At 43.2% G+C, this 21,402-nt stretch overlaps 1 protein-coding gene across 1 annotated transcript in view; it reads left to right on the top strand.

The window, feature by feature from the left end:
• Positions 1-8,319: 8,319 nt before the first annotated feature.
• Positions 8,320-21,402, top strand: part of TIAM2 (TIAM Rac1 associated GEF 2) — a 246,893-nt gene continuing 233,810 nt past the window's right edge. The window contains exon 1 of the mRNA XM_053222048.1: positions 8,320-8,461. The gene's annotated coding sequence lies outside the window, so the exon portion shown is untranslated. The remainder of the gene's footprint in view (positions 8,462-21,402) is intronic.

Genomic DNA, 21,402 nt, shown 5'->3' with positions numbered 1-21,402 from the left:
AATCACGAACAGCACCCCAATCCTGGCAGGCGGGGGTGAGGATTATCGTGAAGTGCCATTAGGTGCACTCAGGAGAATTCTTAACCCCGTTGTTCCGTGATTCTGTTTTGCGTGAGGGTGATGGCGAACTTCTAACAATGGGCGAATGTTCTCCCCTCCTCACTGTTTTCTCTAACTCCCGCTTTGAAGCACAAAACCGGCTTGAAGTCTGGCAAGTCTGTGTTCATCACTGGGATTTAATTAAAATACACTGAGCCTCGCAGAAGCTTGTGGCTTAGAGTAATGGAAAAGTTTAGGGAATCAGGAACACAGACTGATCCTGGGAAGAAAGGTTAAATTTCCCCTCAAGCACTGGATTTCTCGCCTTCCATCTCCTCCCAGATGTGCCATTTACTCCTTCTTAAAAACAGCAGTCAGTTTTCTAAAAGAGGATCAATTAATTTTATTTCAAGTATGTGGTATTTGCATATACAGAAGTTTTATCCAAGTGTTCATACTATTTCATACTCCTTTGTGTTGGATTAATTCATAAACATCTATATAGATCCTAAAATTTATTTATTTATTTTGAGAGAGACAGAGACAGCGCTAACAGGAGAGGGGCAGAGAGAGAGAGAGAGAGAGAGAGAGAGAGAGAGAGAGAATCCCAAGCCGGCTCCATGCTGCCAGGGCAGAGGCAGATGCGGGGCTCGAACTCTCGAAACTTTAAGATCATGACCCGAGCCGAAACCAAGGGTCGGACACTTAAGTGACTGACCCCCGCAGGCGTCCCTATAAACATATATTTATCGAGCACCTACTATGTGTAGAGCAAATGTGGGGTGCGAGGGACGGCATGGTAAGAACTAGGCTGGCTTGGCTCCTTTCCTCACGGATCTTCTGAAGTCTTTGTGGTGCCTCTTGGTCTCTCCATCATGTTACGTGAGCTTGACTTTCACAAAGTGTCAAATACTTAAGAAAAAATAAATGGTTTTGGGGGGTATCTGGGTGGCTCAGTCGGTCACGTGTCCGAGTCTTGATTTTGGCTCAGGTTATAATCTCATGTTTCGCGAGATCAAGCCCCGCATCAGGCTCTGAGCTACCACCAAGGAGCCTGTCGGGGATTCTGCCAGTTTTGAATGCCGCACTCGTCACCAGCATATAATTACATATAATTGAATATATCTCTCTAATGGTGATGATATAGCAGTATTCTTCAAAGCATGATACACACGTTACTCCCACACATCATACATCATTTCAATAGCTCTGTAAATCAGTTGGTGGAGATTCCCACCGTGTTGCTTTAGTTGTTGGCTGAGAGAAGGCACTTTGGGACAGTGGCCTGACACACAGTTTTGGATCTAAGTCAACTGCATGTGTTTGTAAAAATTCCCATTTTTTTAAGCCTCCCTGCAGGTCCAACAGAATGAGAATCTCGGGAGTTGGGATCAGACATATGCATTTTCAGCAAGGACTCCCCCAGTCATTTTTGTTCAGAGTAAAATTTAAGAGTATTATTTTCCAGCTTTTCTCATTAAAACCAGTGCAAAAGCAATCAGTCAATTGGTCAAACCAACAAACCCAATCCAGTGTTTGGGGTGGGGAGCTGATATCAGACAGGTCTATGATAAGTTTCCATCCCCCGCCCAAAGCAATAAATCATGATATGATATTGCTTATGTTCAGCTTGTTGGGCCAAGGACCTTTGTCACGTCTTCTGATTTCTCACTTTCTTCATTTGCAGAGTGAGGGCTTAGACCTAATGATCTTTAGGCACCTTTTTTGTTAACATGAGCACACTAAGCAGGTACATGCAGTGGTGGCCAAAACTTTTATCCCTTCCTGTCCACGTGACCTTCCTACATTCTACGTGAACATTGGCCTCCAGGAGATTAAGGCAGAGAGGAAGAAGATAGATGATTAGCACAACAGAAACATGTCTTAGGGAAATTATGCCTTCAGACTTAATTCTAATTATTTCCTCTCGTCTTTTTCTTTCTATGGAATAATGTTCTTTGTTCTGTTAGTGACTGAGTTCATCGTTTTAAGTGATTCGTTCTTGTATTAATTCATTTACTGAACACTTAGGAGGGTCTGGTATGTTCTAGGACAGGGCCACGTGTTAAGGATGTGAAAGTGCACAAACATTTTGACTTCATATGACCTTCCCCCTACTAAAATTGGTACAGTTTAGCCAAAGTAGTCCATTTTCAATTCTAGGCTCTTCTTCCTGAAAGAATGATATAGAAAATATTTTTAAAAACATTAAGACGAAAAAAAAAAAGACTAGTTTCTTAAATTGCAAACCTAAATTTTTGAAAGACAAATCCTACCCAGTCACATATCACTGTCATCCACATGAGTGAACGGACAAAACCCACAGCTGTATCATATGTTTTAGCCCTTCCCAGCACGCATATAATCACATTCCCTGGGAACAAAGTAAGGCAGGCAGAATTTTTAAAGTTTTTGACTTTCTTGCCACAGAGATGCTTATGTTTATTTTATAACACCTACTATATTCCAGATAGTAAGTCTATATGGATTCATTTCCTGCTTTTCTAAATAACTTTTAGAGGCTGACAGTACACCCAAAGGGGGCCTCTAACTCATGACCCCGAGATCAAGAGTCCCATGCTCCACTGACTGAGCCAGCAGGTGCCCTGAAAGTTTGTACCTTTTAATCCCCTTCACCTATTTTGACTATAAGACCTCCTTTAGAAATAATATTTTGCGGTAGAGTGGCACCTGGGTGGCTCAGTTGATTGGGTGACCGATTTCGACTCAGGTCATGATTTCGCTGCTCTTAGGTTCGAGCCCTGCGTCGGGCTCTGTGCTGGAGCCTGGAGCCTGGAGCCTGCTTTGGATTCTGTCTCCGTCTCTCTGCCCCTCCCCCACTCTCACACACACACACACACACACACACACACACACACACTCTCTCTCTCTCTCTCTCTCTCTCTGTCTCTCTCTCAAATATAAATGAACATTAAAAGAAAAAAAATCATATTTCAGGGGCTTCTGAGTGGCTCAGTTGGTTAAGCGTCCGATTTTGGATGGGATCATGATCTCACAGTTCATGAGTTTGAGCCCTACATGGGGCTCTAACCTGATAGTGCAGAGCCTGCTTGGGATTCTCTCTCTCTCTCCCTTGCTCTCTGCCCCTCCCCCACTCTCCCTCTTTTTCTCTCTCTCCAAATAAATAAAATAAACTTAAAAAAAAATAAAAAATGATATTTCAAGTTAATTTCCTCCTAATTATATTGGAATGTTTTTAATGACAAAAACTCATGAAAGGGTTAGCGTGTTTCAAAATTCTTGCTCGGTTGATATGACTTACATGTTTTAAACTAAGGGGTTACCTGAATTTATGAGCTTCTCTGTGTATCTTGGATTTAGAAGTGGGGGAAAGGATTTGGATTTATCTTCAATTTATGATCAATTTTATATTCAGCAGAGAACTCTACCATGAAGTCGTTTTACTCAACTATTGTAAATTTCACACAATTTGAACAGATTTTTTTTAAGTTTTATTTTTATTTATTTTGAGAGAGAGAGAGAGTGTAAGCAGGGAAGGGACAGAGAGAGAGAGGGAGACAGAGAATCCCAAACAATCTCCACACTGTCAGCACAGAGCCCGACTCCGGGCTCGAACTCATGAACCGTGAGATCATGACCTGAGCGGAAGACCGATGCTTAACCGACTGAGCCACCCAGGTGCCCCTGAACAGATTTTTAATTAAGGTTTACAGGTGAGTCACCATGTAAATTATGCAAACTTTTTCTTCCCCCCACAGAAAAAAACATGTACAGACCTTGCCCCTGTTTTGTAGGAAGGGCCCATGAATGAGCGTTAGAAGGCTTCCTCCCACCCTCAGCTGGGAGACAGACATTCTGTGCCCTTCGTCTTCCTCAGTTTAAAAAGATTCCTCTGCGCTCCCACGCACATCTCCCCGTCACGAGAGCCGCCTCTGTCATGGTTACGAAGTTAAAACAACTCAGGAAAAAATCGTTTCTACTTCCTTGTTTGTGTGTAAAGTAAGACCCAGAGTTCTGCAGTACGAGTTCAATGGTGAGCTGACCCCCACATGCAACTATGAGGTGGTGGAGGGGGTGAGTGTCCTGTCCTGGGGCAGCTAGAAGCATTTTCCCCAGAAGCTGGCAGAAATGTGAACTAACACTCGCTTCACGAGGCAACCCGCAGTGTCTGTGGGGAAGGAACGCCCCTGCTGGAATGCGACAGGGCCCTCGGCTCCCAGGCCTGGACCCACGGTGCACACAGCAGGAGGGCCTCTGCTGATGGGGCACCTCCACGCTCCTTATGACACAGCCTTCCCGTCTCGGATTTCAGCCCTCTCCCGAAATGTCTTGTGAAATGGAAATCCTGAATGCTCTTTCCTGGTGCATTCTTACTACGTGCTAAATGGCTAATTTCATATAATTGAGGAAGCTTTTTCCAAACACTAAAACTACACTCACTGCTGGAGAAAGTGTAAAAACATGTGTCGTGTGGGAAGGGGACCGGTATTGAAGGCCTGGCTGCATCTGCTTTTTATGAACACTTCGCACTTCCCTGGATACACGCAGCACCTCCAACAGGCGGCCCCGGGAAGTGCAGTTTTTAAAAGCTGGCTTGGGCCAGCTTTTTACATTTTTACACTGAAAAGTCACCTCCTCCAAAAAACAAATTACATATAATACCAATTACATTTTTGGAAATTCTGATATTTAAATACTAATGTTTAACATTTTATATGTATATATATAATATATATTTTATGTATATATTCTATTTATACATAATATATATTTTATGTATATATTCTATTTATATAATATATATTTTATGTATATGTTCTATATTTATATATATTATTATATATTCTATATTATATAGAATATATATTATGTATATTCTATATTTATATATAATATATATTTTATGTATATATTCTATATTTATATATAATATATATTTTATGTATATATTCTATATTTATATATAATATATATTTTATGTATATATTCTATTTATAGATAATATATATTTTATGTATATATTCTATTTATAGATAATATATATTTTATGTATATATTATATATTTATATAATATATATTTTATGTATATATTCTATTTATGTATAATATATATTTCATGTATGTATTATATATTTATATATAATACATATTTTATGTATGTATTATATATTTATATATAATATATATTTTATGTATATATTATATTTATGTATACATATTTATATACATATACATAAATATATATATTTAAATATATAATTATATATATTATATATATAACATATATAATTATATATATTATATACATATGTATGTATACACCAGTCACAGGCAGGCCAATGCACTGAACACCCACATTGGTCCCCCAGATGGTCCCCATGTTACACATGAGGAAACTGAGGAAGCCAGAGGAAATTGTAGGAATTTGTCTTAAGTCAAACAGCTAGAAAGTAATGGAAGTAACATTCCTGTCAGCTCCATTTGCTCCAAAGTGCATCATCTTTTTTTTTTTTTTAATGTTTATTTATTTGGGGGAGAGGAAGAGGGAGAGAGAATCCCAAGCAGGCTCACACTCAGCGAGAAGCCTGATGTGGGGCTCGAGACCCTGATGTGGGTCATGAGATCATGACCTGAGCTGAAATCAAGAGTCGAACGCATAACTGACTGAGCCACGCAGACAACGCTCCAAAGCTCGTGATCTTAATGTCTGCAGTGTTGCCTCACCTCGATGACACAAACATCTACTTTAGTTAATGGTTGACTCTGAGGACAAGCGAGGGAAGCTTTCCCATATAGACCCCGTGTATTTATTTTGAGCAGCACTTTTATGGCCTCCCATGCCATGCTCCCGCTTTTCCTTAGGGGCACAAGCAGAGAAGCTATGCAGGCTGTTTGTTCATCCCCTTTATCTGGACTATTTTCTACTCCTGATGTCTAATTTCCTTGTCACCATCTTTCACAGCCACCGAATCGATAGCCACATTTGTCCCTCTCATTTAAATTATGTCTACATATTTGTGGGAGTACCCAGAAGATAAAACTGCATGAAATACGAAAACACGAAGACCACATTGCCTTGGAGACTGTATTGCAGGATTGAGCTCTGAAATGCAACACAGTTTTGTATTTTCCCTTTGATCCAGGCTCTGACGGAAGGCTTTGACGTTTTACAAAGTATGCCCATGTCCTTTCGGATGGCAACTCAAACAGGCCTTCAGATAGAGATGTGTCACTTTGGGCATTGAGCTAAGACTGTGGCCGTCAGAAAGCCACCAGGCTGACGATGGACAGGTGACTCCGATCCCCCAGGCTGGGCTTGTTCACTCTCCTCTTGTAGGATGACATGCTAAGTAGTAGGTTTGGCTGCCCCCTCTTCCTTGGCCCCCAAATGTCCTCAAGTGGGATAAGGCTAACTCACCATGGTCCGGAACTTCCTCTAAGGTGGGAGCCACGTCTTCATATTTTCAGGGGCTTGGGCTGTGCCTGGCAGGCACAGAGTACATGCTTCTTAGCTGATGAAGAAGGAATAAATACATATACACTATTTGAGCAAATAGGAGACAAATGGCTTCTGCCTCTTAATATCACACCATTTTTGTGACGATGTTCCCGTAGAAGAATGTTTCAGCCCACAAGTTGGGAACCTGTGGGCCAGCCTTTCAAATAAAGCCTCAGTGAAAGAACTGGAAACTTAGAAGATCTCCAAGAAAAAGTGCTCTGCACGATAAGTGGAAAACATGGCTTGACTCGGAATCTTTCTCACGCCTTCCCCATTTACCCCATTTTGGGACTTTAGGAGGCCCTGAATCTGTAGCCCGTGCTCTAAAATGCGGGGCCCCAAACTAGAGCTGTGCTGGGGTGTATGCCGAAGGAAGTAAACCACAGTGCCTAAATATAAATACAAAAGGCTGAATGTAAACACTGAAGTTTTGGGCGGTAACTTGTAGCAACTTCCACAAATGCTGTATCACAGCAAACATAAGACAGTGACAGTGAAGTCATTTATTTGCTTCAAAAGAAAGTTACTATTTTCTCCAGATACTAACATACCCCACAAACATTTATGAAACCAGTCTTTCTCAATTTGCTTCTATTGCAAACAGATAAGCTGGTGTCTCTATTGCAATAAAAAGCCATGAACATACCAAGGTCTGAGAGGCATTTGGAGAGCAGGCACGTCCTATTACAGCACCCCCCCCCCCCGCCCCCACCACGGTCTTTTCAGGGTCTTGCACATGGTGCTGAGAGAGCCGGTGGAGGTGTGGCCAGGAGGGGACATCCTAGAGGCACAGCTCTAGCTTTTCAATTCTATTCCACGGATGTCTACATCCAAGATCCCTCCTCTTCAAGGAGGAATTCTGAAAATGTGCGCTCGGCTCAGCCCCACCAGCTGATTATAGGAAAGGCCACCACTTTGAGAATTCAGTCTTTCATCATATCATAACATGGAGATGACATTTCCCTGCCCACCTTAGGACCCCTGACGGAGCCTCCCACAGCCACAAACGATCCTTGCATTTGCAGGTTCTCTTCCTGTGGCACTTAGAATCTGTCTGGTAAGACAGTTGTTTATATGCACCTCGTGTCACATCCTAGGCTGCTTTCACAACTGACTAGTTCTCTGTGTTCGTGTTTTCCTCAGCCCTTGCTTTGGAGGACAGGGAACTTGGATTTGAATCCTGGCTTTCCTGCTTCTACTAGCCATGAAAACCCAGACAACTTATTTCTCCCGTTTCAGCTTTAGCAAAGTAACAATTTCTACCTCCTTGTGTTGATTTGAAGATTAAATAAGGTAGCATGATGCCGGGGGCGCCTGAGCGGCTCGCTCGGTTAAGCGTCTGACTCTTCATTTCGGCTCAGGTCTTGATTTCATGGGTTCGTGGGTTTCAGCCCCGAGTCAGGCTCTGTGCTGACAGCGCGGAGCCTGCTTGGGATTCTCTCTCTCCCTCTCTCAAAAATAAATAAACTTAATGTATTTTTAATGTTTATTTTTCAGAGAGAGAGAGAGGCAGAGAGAGAGGGAGGCACAGAGTCTGAAATAGGCTCCAGGCTCTGAGCTGTCAGCACAGAGCCCAATGTGGGGCTCAAACACACAGACGGTGAGATCGTGACCCGAGCCGAGTTGGACGCTCAACCGACTGAGCCACCCAGGTGCCCGTAAATAAATAAACTTAAAAAGAAAGATAGCATGATGCCTGGCACGCTATGGCAACCGATGAATACCATCTGTCATTAATAATGAGACTCGTGGGTAGAACCAAGAATTGACCCAGGGTCTTTCCTCATCAGGGAGGAATTCTGCGTGTCTGTTCTCAGCCCACCGTTGCAGGAGCTCTGGAAGCCCAAGGCCCTTCTCCCGGTGCCCCTTCTGCTTCGGGACTGCGGCTTTGCCAAAACATCACCCATTCTGCCACTTCTCCACGTGTGACACGCAGACAGGTTTGTATAATGAATCCTTGAGTCACGTGAGTGTGGCAGATTTGTGTATTAAAGGGATTAGACTAAGCTCAGGATGTTCCTATTCTTCCTTCCTGAACTTCGCCCCTCAGGAGGCCAGCATGGAAAAAAGTGTTATTATCCATCTGATAGCAAATACTTCTGAGCAACAGCTTTGCTCAAGAGACCATGCCAAGGCTGTGGCATTTACAAAGGAGTGTGGTGCAGCCACTCTGGAAGACAGTGTGGAGGTTCCTCAAAAAATTAAAACTGGATCTACCCTATGACCCAGCAATAGCACTGCTAGGAATTTACCCAAGGGATACAGGAGTGCTGATGCAGAGGGGTACTTTTACCCCAACGTTTATAGCGGCACTTTCAGCAATAACCAAATTGTGGAAAGAGCCTAAATGTCCATCAACTGACGCACGGATAAAGAAATTGTGGTTTATATACACAATGGAATACTACGTGGCAATGAGAAAGAATGAAATCTGGCCATTTGTAGCAATGTGGATGAACTGGAGAGTGTGATGCTAAGTGAACTAAGTCATACAGAGAAAGACAGATACCATACGTTTTCACTCTTATGTGGATCCTGAGAAACTTGACGGAAGACCATGGGCGAGGGGAAGAAAAAAAAAAAGGTTAGCGAGGGAGGGAGCCAAAACATAAGAGACTCTTAAAAACTGAGAACAAACTGAGGGTTGATGGTAGGTGGGAGGGAGGAGAGGGTGGGTGATGGGTATTAAGAAGGGCACCTGTTGGGATGAGCACTGGGTGTTGTATGGAAACCAATTTGACAATAAATTTCATATAATAAATAAATAAATAAATAAATAAATAAATAAATAAATAGGAGTGTAAGGCACGGTCCTGCCTCTTAGGACCTACGGTCCCTGTCACCAAGACAGGGTACAGTGTTAAAAGGCAGCTGGGCACCTTTTAGGGACACCAGGGAAGTTTTCCGTGGTAACAGAGTAGCACAAAGGGAAATAAGGAAAGGTCAGGGTGGCTGGAGAGGTCAGATCTGGGAGCAGTGGACCTTGGTCTCAGGGATTCAGAGGGATCCTGACAAAGAGCTTGGTGTCTTTGTGTCCTCCATGCTGGAGAGAAGAACACTGTGACAGCAAGTTTGCTTTTCAGGGTAGAACGAGTCCTTGGTTGATTGACTCTGGCAGGAATGAAAGAAAATTCATACCAAATTAAAACGGGCAAAATCTGGAGGTAAGCTCACGAAGATGAAGTGGTCTATGAATTTCACCTCAAGACCTTCCATTTGGAGGTGAGGACCACGAACAGGCCTTGCCAACAGGCAGATCTGAACAGGTCTAGTGATGAGATCCAAAAAGCAATTCCAGTCTTGATGTTTATATCCTATTTTACACAAAGACCACGTGCGCTAAAAACTACAGTGTCAAGACTTTCAGCATCTTCCAGTGTCAAGAGTCTGTGTGATAAATGTTTGTCTTACTAACATTTCTATTGAAATTACATATTATACAGAAAAATGCACTGATTGTAACATGCAGCTTTGTGGATTTGCCCAAATGAACACCCCTGTGTAGCTCCAGTCCTGCTCGACAAATAGGACCCTTCTAGAACACCTCCCTTCCCTCCACAGTCCCCAGAGGTGACCACTGTCCTGCCACCTACACCACAGATTAGTTTCACCTGTTTTTAACTTTCTAGAACTGGAACTACCTGGTACGAATTAATGTATGTCTGGCTTTTTTTCTCTCAACATTATGTTGTAAGTTTCATACAAAAGTTGATTCATTTACCATGCTATATAGTATTCCATAATAGGAATATATCACACTTGATCCATTCTACTGTTGAGGGACATGTGGGTTGTGTGTTTTTTGGACTATTACATGCAAGTAATGATGCTAGAAACATTCTTATCCCTACACTGAGCACAGTTAAGTGCATTTCTGTCGATGTATGCCAGGGGGCAGAATTATGGGGTCAGAGATTCTACATCTGCTTCATTTTTGTAGCCATTTTCTTAAAAGCTTTTCCAAGGTGATTGTATGAATTTATACTCCCACCAGCAGTGTATGAGACTTATACACATCTTTGCCGACACTTGAGATTATCGCCTTTTTTCGTTTTAGCCATTTGGATGGTATGTTGTGGGGTTTCTTTGTTGTCTCAGTTTTTAGTTTCCTGATGACTGAAGGATAGCATCTTTTTGCATGTTTATGAGCTATTTGGGTATCTCCTTTTGTGTAGTAACTGTTCCAATCTTTTGCCCATTTTTTAATTGCAATGGCTGATTTATTTTTTTTTATTAATTGATTTGTCTGAGTTCTATATGTCTTCTGGATGCCAGACTTTTATGGGTCCCAATTCTTGCAGATACCTTCCGTCTGGCTGCCTTGGCAGCTTAGCGATTGGCAAATGCCTACAGGAGCAAGGGAAGCCTAAAATTGAGCTCCTGTCTCCAAAATTCCGTTTTTTCAGAGATTTTGGTCCTAGACCTCAGTGACTGGGAAGTTCTTTAATGGCTCCAAACATGACTGTGTGTGCTTAATAGTTTATCTGGATTTACTGCTAGTTTTTCACTTCAGAAGGGTTGGTCTAGTAGAATCTCTTCTTCCATCTCTAGAAGCATAAAGTTAAGAACCAGGTTGTTCATTTGGGGCACTTCAAAGGAAAACTGTAGAACAGAGGAGCATGTGTGATATCCTAAGGGCAGTGCCCCCAACCCCACCCCCACCACCTATTACTCTGAGACTGGGGAAAAACACTTGTGCTGGGCTCGGGCACAGGGGAGGGGGAGTTGGGGTACAGAGAGGGTCAGAGAGTTTAGCTGGTGGCTGTGCTGGGTTGTGCCCTTGTCCCTGGGGACGGGGATAAAATAACCTAGAGAAGGTTTGGAGATCCCAGAGCAGTGTCGCTGGGGTCAGCAGTGTCAGGGGGGTGCCTTGGTGGCTCAGTTGGTTAAGTGCCTGACTTCAGCTCAGGTCACGATGTCACGGTTCGTGGGTTCGAGCCCCACGTCGGGCTCTGTGCTGATGGCTCGGAGCCTGGAGCCTGCTTCAGGTTCTGTGTCTCCCTCTCTCTCCACCCCTCTCCAGTTTGTGCTCCGTGTCTCTGGCTCCCAAAAATAAATAAAACGTAAAAAAAACTGAGAAAAGAAGAAGAAGAAAAGAGAGACCCAGAGGGAGAACACCATGGGAAGGGAGAGGCAGAGATCACAGCGAGGTGTCTGCCACCCAAGGAACACAGTTGGAGGCAGCGACCAGAAGGGCAGAGGAAGGCATGGGACAGGTTCTCCCCTACAGCCTCCCCAGGGATGGTGCCTCTGCTGACACCTTGATTTCAGACTTCCCGTCTCCAGAACTGGAAGAGAACACCCTTCTGTTGTCTAAAGCCACCCAGTTTGTGGTCGCTTGTTACAGCAGCCTGACAAACTCACGCAACTACTGACTGGAAATGGGTGGGCTGGTGAACCGACCTGAGTTCAATAGTGGGAAAGGAAAGACCATTGGGTTTCTGTATTGGTCCTCACATTTTATATTAAACTCAGGATTTGAGCCTCTATTTTCCTTACAAGGGTGATCCAGGCGGCCCTGTGTCCACAGTGTTCAGATCTGCCTCTCCCCGCATAGGAATTCCTGAGTTTCTATCTACCCTGTTATCAACTGCCTTAACTGTATCAATATGGCAAGGGTCCGGGGCTTTGCTTTTCTGGCTCTTGTTTCGCTAAGCTGGTCTAAACCGGCTTGAGTCAGAGCTGACACCGACTGAGGAAATAGGTACAGTTTACAACCATGTGTACTTTGCAGCAAGGAAGAACTCAGGCCAAGGTCCCACCAGGAAGGGAAGTATCTAAATGACTCAGTGCAGTTGTGATATTTTCTCATATAAATGTGGACTCTCAGGGAAGATCTGTCGGAGCGACGGAAGGGCTCGGGAGAGTCCTCCTCAATTAAGTTGTCCTCGTTGCTTATAGGAATGTCTGAGATTGCATCGTGTATGATCATTCCTTGGTTTCTCAAAGGCATCGTCAGTGTTTCAATTAAAGCACAGATGTCCCTTGAGAAAGTTCATAGCTTAAGCCCTTAGCAGCAGCCAGGGTTGTGTATGGTGTCACTTCTATCCCAGGACCTAGAGGAGATATTGGGGAAGGAACACGGAAGGCCACAGCCTAGGGTAGGGCTCGGTCATTACAATGCTCAGCCAATATTCAATAAACATCCATGTGGTAATGATGATAATTACCTTGGAAATCTGGAACCGTATTTCCAAAATGGAAAGGAGTTCGTTAATAAAATGAAGAGTCCAGCTTTCCCCCATACAATTGGTGATCAGCCCCACCTACTCTGGGTCAGCTGGTGAGTAGGTCTATGACCACGGGCAGGTTGCTTATCCTTATAGTGACCCAGGTTACTCCTTATCTGTGAAATGGGACAATAATATTGCCTATTGCAATTAGCAGTTACAAGCTGCAAATGAAATAAATTGTTTAAAGCATTGAGCTCAGCGCTTGGCGTAGAGTGAATGCTCAATGAACGTTAGGTGTATCACCAGTCTGCGAATTTTCTCCCCCTAGAGTAACATATAGTTGAGTTTCTTTATGCAATGCGGGTTTTGTGCTGAAGTCATCTATGTTCCACAGAGTGATGAAGGGCTGTGTTGTTAATGTGAATTCAGATATCCGTCCATCAAAGAGCAGTGAAGACCTTCTACATTGGACACAGCCCACACTGTGCCACATAGTACATATTTTTCATGTTTGAAAATATGTTGAAAAGAAAGCATCAGGATAAGAGGATTCTGTCATTGCTTTTAGCTTGTATAACACTTAAATGGTGCTTACTGTGTGCTTTACAGATATGAGCTCATTTAGTCCCCATAGGATTCCATCTGGTACATGCTATCATTATCCCCATTTACACATGAGGAAACTGAGGTTTGGAGGGATAAGTCATTTCCTAAGGTCACAGAACTAGTGTAAGAACTAAAGCCAGGATTTAAACCAGACATTCTGTCTCCAGTAGGGCCTGTTAGGTGTTACACCAAGCTGTGAGCATGAATGAACACACACACACACACACATGCATGTGCACACACACAGGTATGTCAATGATATTCACTTTCCTTGAAAATGTATGATGGTTGGTGCCTTATAGACATTTCCTAGTGTAATCACATCTGGGATGATGCAGCATGGTATGGCTAAGAAAGGAGAGGCCATGGAATTTTAATAAAGGGGAGCCTCTGCCACCCATGTGGCTTCTGGAAAGCAGGGAGGGCTAGGTGACAGGTGCCATCTCTAAAGAGCTCTATCAATATTCCTTATCTCCTCCCTCAGATAAAGGTGAACACGAGGCTGCGAGAGTTATCCGTGAGCAGCTCCCAGATGAAAGGCGAAAAGGGGAAAAGGCGATTTTTCAGAACCTCGTTCTTGTTAACGAATGGAGGAAGCTAATGTGACAGAGGGGAAGACGGAAGAGACTCCTGCCCCGTGGGGGGCAAAGCACTGAGCCCCATCACTGAGCAGGGCTTTGCAAAACGTACGTGCCCAGCAGGAGAGGGACACAGCTCCGCGGAGGAAACTGCCCACTCGTGTGGGGAGCAGCCCTGAAGGGGCTATGATGTTCTGAGTCCTGGTCCAGGAACAGCAACACCCTCCCTGTATACTAACCTGGGGGGAGGAAATTCACAGGCTGGTGATAACCTAACACAAATCGAATGTTTATTCTGTGCCAAGCCCTGAGCTCTGTGCCTCAGATAAGTTATTTCATTTGCATTTTGTAACCCCCTAGTGAGATGGGTCACATTGTCGTCCCATTTCACAGATGAGGATGTGCTCCCACCCTCGGGTCCACTCTGCAGTTAGGGAATGAATAGTCATGGTGCAGCAGAAGTACAGAGTTGGTCCCCCCCAGACAGACCCTGGGAGGTGTTCACAGACCAGGCCACTTCGCCGGTCCCGAAGCGTCAGAGGGTTGCCAGGAACTTGGGGTGCGCGTCTGGGGACCCAGTGGCTGTGGGAGTGGAGGTCAGGAAAGGTGCAGGGCGGCTCCCAGCGGCGTGGGAAACAGGGGTGCTCTGACCGAAGCACAAGGCGGGGAGGAAAACCAGGGGAGGCGGGGACGGGCAAGGTGGGTGTGCACGGGCCGGCCCTCGGTGGGGTGGGAGTTAGGTGGCAAGGACTCGTTCTCTTGGACTTCGTTTTCTGTCTTCCTCCACGAGTCAGCCCTCGCACTGCTGCAGCTGTGTTGGGCTGGAAGGAAATGGGAGCAAAATGTACCTTTTCTGGGGGGAAGAGACGGGGATGGTGGTCCCGGGGGCCGTGGACCGCTCGGGTGGCCCTCGGACACACCGCCTGCTCGCTCGTTTACTCTTGGCGGAGCTGGTAGCGTTTGGGCTAATGGTCCCCCCTCTGTGGTCATCACCCCGCTGCTCAGCTCGCCGCCAGGATGGTGCCGGTGACCCAGCAGAGGCCGTGTCTCCGGACGGCTCATTTCTAGTACCGCATCCCTGGGACAAGAAGCTGGATTTCTCAGCCACTTCCTCCTCCAGTGGGTAAACCCGGGATGCCCTCCGGTTTCTGCGTGAGCGGGCAGCAACCGGAGCCCTGCCGGCTCCTAACAGTCCCCGAGGTGGGTGCATTTCTCCGTCACAGGTCAGGTCGAGTTAGGCCTCCAGGCACACGACTAATATCCTCTTGTTGTCGAAAACGGTGCTTTTCCAAAGACATTCTCTGAAACCTGGGACCCGTCGGGTCCGCCTAGTCAAAAGGAACCGGAAGGGCTTTATAGATTCGCTTGTGGCCTTGCTGGCAAGGGTACGTGTCTGCAGATGATGGAGAAAGGCAGGCGGTGAGGTGAGAGGAAAAAAGCAGAGCAGCCTCCCGGGCTGGGCTCTTGCTTCGTCTCCGGTTCTCAGGGCTGCTTGTTTAAAACAGGCTGCCTGTTTTTATTAGGGAATTACACAAGGGAAAGCGTGTTTGCCGAGGTTCTCATTCCCATGACATGAAGTCATAAAAATATGCAAACGTAGCTCCCCATACCTTCTTGGGAGAAGGGGGATAGAAGGTGGGGGGAAGGAAGGAAGGAAACTATTCCAGAGGCTTAAAGAATAGACAGCAGCTATGTTTTCTTTCTCTCTTTCCTTTTTGGAAAGAAATGGTAAACTATCACCATTTTAAAAATTCGATCCAATAGCGGAGAAGAATTGAGGGCAGAAAGATTTCATCCATCTCATGCCTTTGGGGACCACAGATGTTGATGGTAATTGTATAATAATCTAGAAGAGAAAATTTTAATGTCAAAATGATTTTTTATTTTTCAGTGGAAACCTGTTGTTCATAGTGTAAGGATACAAATCTAATCTCTTATAGAAAGGTTATAAATAGTCTTACAGAAACCTGTATCTGGTTTAAAAGCCTGAAGCTGGGATTTTAAAGCTTGTGGCTTTATTTAAAGTTTATAGTTAGAAAGTTCGGGTTAAAAAAAGAAAGAGTAGCTACAAGGTCAAGGTATTATTGCTTTAACTTAAGACAATAAAGATTCATTCATTCTGTATCTGTTAATTCAACAAGTATTTACATTACATGTTAGACACAAAGTTTAAAAAGCAGATTTTTTTTTCTGCATGACACTATTTATCTATTCTCTCACTAAAGTTTGCAAATTCTTTTTTTAAAAATGCAATAGGATAAGGCCGTTAGAGAATCAGGTAAGTCTATATGTATTGACATGCAAATATTCCTCATATGCATAAAAAGATGTTATAAATGACATATTTGATGAATGTTTACTATAATAGTTATAGGATACCCTGAGACTTTTTCTTTCTTTCGAGACATATTGGACTAAAAAAAAATTGACAAGCATATAAATCTCATTTCAAGGTCAGGTTTTAGCTCACTTAGTATCCCAGTTTTGAAACACTGAACCAAAGTTGTGTATCATCACCAAATTATAACTTTTGGAGGAGGTACAAAATAGTTCATGTGTGCCTGTTCAACTACACACCAGTATACCTAAACAGATCTCATGGCTCTTCTTACTAGGAGAAAGCTGCTACGCTAATATCCTGGCCAAGACCATTCTCTAGGTAGTTTAATTTTAAAAAATCACTTCCCTTCTAAAGATCCTATGCGTATATCAGAAGACTCCACATCAACCCTCAACTTCAAATGTGGAGTAAGTTGTTGTCAGCAAGCAGAAGTATATCTATTTTTCCTTTCTTCTGGTCCACTTAGAACTGTGGCATCCAAACCCCAAACGCCGATGCTTTCAATAAATAGCCGCCACAGCACGTACATAACAGAAGGTTAGGAAGACTGTGCTGTTGAAGAGAGAGTGGAAATGTCTGAACATAACGAACGGGGTTGGGAGGAAGTAAAAGGAATTCAGGGAGAGTCCACCCAGAGAGGCTATGATGAAGTCCAAGAGCAAGTTTAATGGGATGAGGGAATTGAGAAAGTGGAACTTAGGGCCATAAAGGGAAACCTGAGAGGAAAGGCGTGCTCATATTTTGTAAGTTTTGCATTTCACGGAAATTTTATGGGCTTAGCAAACACATTTCCTATGCTGAAGGCTCCAGTGAAAATAAATGCTGGCTGTATAACCACCTTGTGGCAAGAATTGACCAGACATCTTTAAGGTATATAGCATTATAATAGGTACTATATTCAAGCAGTGGAGCTGAAAGTCTGAAGTTTTGATTCAGAAAATAATTAACTTAAAGAGGCAGCACAGCAAACAGCTCGTGGAGACAGAGCTTAGAAACAGTGGTTTGAAAAACACCTTAGGTATAAGAGAGGGAGATTTGTTTACTGATCTCAGAGCATGTGCTACAGGGGCAGGGATCGTTGAGAGTCTTCTCCGGGAACAGAAGACCTTGCTGGCACCACAAGCCCTGCCACTGCGCTCTCCTACAGACCTGCCCCCTCCAATACACGCTTGGCTGGAGCCCATCCAAGGTAGCACCACAAGCCTGGCATTGGGCGGGCAGCCCTGACCAGGGCCAGCACCACTCCACAGTGACTCCTACCCCAGGAAGAGGAAAAGATAACCACATACATCAGTCCCACCCGGGCCTGAGCAGTGGGTTGGGAGTAGACATCTGGTCTGATTGCAGGCCCCGCCCACCAACAAAAGCTCCTTGGGGCAGCACGTAGAAAGTGCCCTGCAGTTCGGTGCTACTGCATCTCTGGCAAACGTCTGGTCTGACTCAACTCAAACCCAAGACAGCTCCAGCCTGGGCCACTGACAACTGCAGGGACCAAATCCTGCCCACAGCAGGCAAAGAGAGCCATTGCAGATGACTTACTAAGGGCAAAACAGCTTAGGCATAAAAGCAGGGCACACACACCACATATAGGAGATACTCTGGAAGCACCAGGTTTGGGTGAACAGGGACATGGCACCATAGGGCATTACAGGACTGCTTTCTCACAAGGTCACTACTTTTAAGAGCAGGAGACATAGCTGACTTTCCTAATATGGAGAGATAAACAAAGACAGTTAGACAAAATGAGGAGACAGAGGAATATGTCCCAAATGAAAGAGCAGGACAAAATAACAGCAAGAGACCTAAATGAAATGGAGATAAGTAATATGCCTGATAGAGAATTTCAAGTAATGGTCATAAAGAAACTCTCTGGGCCTGAGAAAAGAGTGGGGAACCTCAGTGAGACCCTCAACAAAGAGTTGGAAAACATAAAAAAGAACCAATCAGAGGGGTACCTGGGTGGTTCAGTTGTTTAGGTGTCCAACTCTTGATCTCAGCTTGGGTCTTGATATCAGAGTCATGAGTTTGAGCCCTGAGTTGGGCTCCATGCTGCGTGTGGAGACTTTTTTTTTTAAGAACCAATTAGAAAATGAAGAACTCAGTAACTGAAATTAAAAATACACTGGATGGAATAAATAGCAGGCTAGAGGAAGTAGACGAATGAATTAGTGACCCAGAGGGCAGAGTAAGGGAAATTAATCAAACTGAACAGTAGAGAGAAACATAACAATAAACAATGGAAATAGACTTAGGGAACTCAGTGGCACCATCAAGTGTAATAACATTTGCATTATAGAAATCATGGGAAGAGAAGAGAGAGAAAGGGGGGGCAGAAAATTTATTTGAAGAAAAAAGAGCTGAAAACTTCCTGAATATGGGGGAGGAAACAGAAATCCAGATGTAGGAGGCACAGAGAGCCCCAACAAAATCAACCCAAGGAGGTCCACACCAAGACACAGAGTACTTAAAATGGCAAAAAGTAGTGATAAGGAGAGAATTTTCAAAGCAGCAAGAGAAAAGAAAATAGTAACATGCAAGGGAAACCCCACAAGGCTTTTAGTTGATTTTTCAGCAGAAACTTTGCAGGCCAGAAGGGAGTGGCATGATATATTCAAAGTGCTGTAATCTGCAGCCAAGAATACTGTATCCAGTGAGGCTATCATTCAGAATAGAAGGAGAGATAAAGGGTTTTCCAGACAAACAAAGTTAAAGGAATTTTACCCAGTCCTTACAAGAAAGGTTACAGAGGACTCCTTGAGTAGAAAGGAAAGACCATAAGTAGGAATAAGAAAAGTAGGAAGCACAGAAGCAGTAAAAATAAGCATACCTATAAAAATCAATTAGGGGATTAATGAAATAAAAGGATATAAATTATGACACCATATACCTAAGATGTAGTGGGGAGAGGAGTGAAGAATGGGTTCAAATTTTTTTAATTTTTTTTTTTTACGTTTTATTTATTTTTGAGGCAGAGAGAGACAGAGCATGAACGGGGCAGGAGCAGAGAGAAAGGGAGACACAGAATCGGAAGCAGGCTCCAGGCTCTGAGCCATCAGCCCAGAGCCCGACGCGGGGCTCGAACCCACGGACCGCGAGATCGCGACCTGAGCTGAAGTCGGACGCTTAGCCGACTGAGCCACCCAGGTGCCCCTAGAATGGGTTCAAATTTAAGTGGCTATCAACTACTATATGCATATGATGTTATATACAAAGCTAATGGTAGCCACTAATCAAAAACCAGTAATAGATGTGCCAAAAATAAAGAGAAAGTAATCCAACTATATCACTAAAGGAAGCCAGTGAACCATGAGAAAAGACAGCAAGAGAAAAACAGAGAAGAACCGCAAAAACAACCGTAAAACAGGTGACAAAATGGCAACAGGTACATACTTATCAATAATTACTTGTAATTAAATGTAAACTTGTAAACGGACTAAATGCTTCAATCAAAAGACATAGGGTGACAGAGTGGATTTAAAAAAAAAAAAAAGGAAGCAAGGCTCATCTATCTGCTGCCTACAAGAGACTCGTTTTAGACCTAACGACACCTGCAAAGTGAAGGCGAAGGATGGAAGAGCACTTATCATGCAAATGGAAGTGAAAAGAAAGCAGGGGTAGCATCTTATATCAGACAAAATAGACTTTAAAATAGACTATAACAAGTGGCAAGGAAGGACACTGTATAGTCATAAAGGGAACAAGCCAATAAGAAGATATAACAATTATAAATATGGGATGGGAGCACCCAAATCCATAAAGCAGCTAACAACAAACATAAAGGAACTAATAGATAGTAATATAATACTAGTAGGGGACATTGACACCCCTCTTACATCCATGGACAGATCATCCAAACAGAAAATCAACGAACCAGTAGCTTTGAATGACACATTGGACCAGATGGATATAACAGATATGTTCAGAACATTCCATGCTAAAACAGAAGAATACATATTCTTTTCAAGTGCACATGGAAAATTCTCCAGAACGTACCACATATTAGGCCACAAAACATGTCTCAGCAAATTAAAAAAAAAAAAAAATTGAAGTCATACCATGCATCTTTGCTGACCACTATGAAACTAGAAAGCAAACACAAGAAAATATTTGAAAAGAACACAAATACATGGAGGTTAAATCACATGCTAGTAAACAGTGAATGTGTCAGCCAAGAAATGAAAGAGGAAATTAAAAATACATGGAGACAAATGAAAATGAAGACACAGTGGTCCAAAAGTCTTTGGGGTGAAGCAAAAGCTATCCTAAGAGGGAATTTCATAACAATATAGGTCTACCTCAAGAAGCAAGAAAAAAATCTCAAACAACCTAACCTGACACCTAAGGAGCTGCAAAAAAGAACAAACAAAACCTAACACCAGTAGAAGGAAGGAAATAATAAAGACTAGAGCAGAAATAAATGAAATAGACACTAAAAACACAATGGAATAGATCAATGAAACCATGAGCTGATTCTCTGAAAAGATCAACAGAATTGATAAACTTAAAAATTTTTTTTAAAATTATTTTTGAGAGAGAGAGAGAGAGAGAGAGCAAGCAGGGAAGGGGCAGAGAGAGAGGGAGACACAGAATCGGCAGCAGGCTCCAGGCTCTGAGCTGTCAGCACAGACCCTGATGCGGGGCTCGAACTCACAGACCATGAGATCATGACCTGAGCTGTAGTCGGCTGCCCAACTGACTGAGCCACCCAGGTGCCCCTAGAATTGATAAACTTTTAGCCAGACTCATCAAAGAGAGAGACAGACAGACAGAAGACTCAAACAAAATCAGAAATGAAAGAGGAAAAATAACAACCAACACCACAGAAAAACAAGAATTGTAAGAGAATATTATGAAAAACTTATATGCCAACAAATTGAACAACCTAGAAGAAATGGATAAATTCCTAGAAATATATAACGTCCCAAAACTGATTCAGGAAGAAATAGAAAATTTGAATCGACCAATTACCAGCAAAGAAATTGAATCAGTAATAATAATAATAATAAAAAATCCCAACCAACAAAAGTCCAGGACTGGATGGCTTCCCAGGTGAATTCTACTAAATATTTATTTATTTATTTATTTATTTATTTATTTATTTATTATTGTTTTTTAATTTTTTAACATTTATTTTAGGGAGAAAGAGAGGGAGAGAGACAGAGAGGGAGAAGGAGAGAGAGAGA

The sequence above is a fragment of the Acinonyx jubatus genome, chromosome B2 (genome assembly GCF_027475565.1).
Source record: "Acinonyx jubatus isolate Ajub_Pintada_27869175 chromosome B2, VMU_Ajub_asm_v1.0, whole genome shotgun sequence".
NCBI classification, from domain to species: domain Eukaryota; kingdom Metazoa; phylum Chordata; class Mammalia; order Carnivora; family Felidae; genus Acinonyx; species Acinonyx jubatus.
Note: the sequence above shows the minus strand (reverse complement) of the source record. Positions and strands in the feature narration are given on the sequence as shown.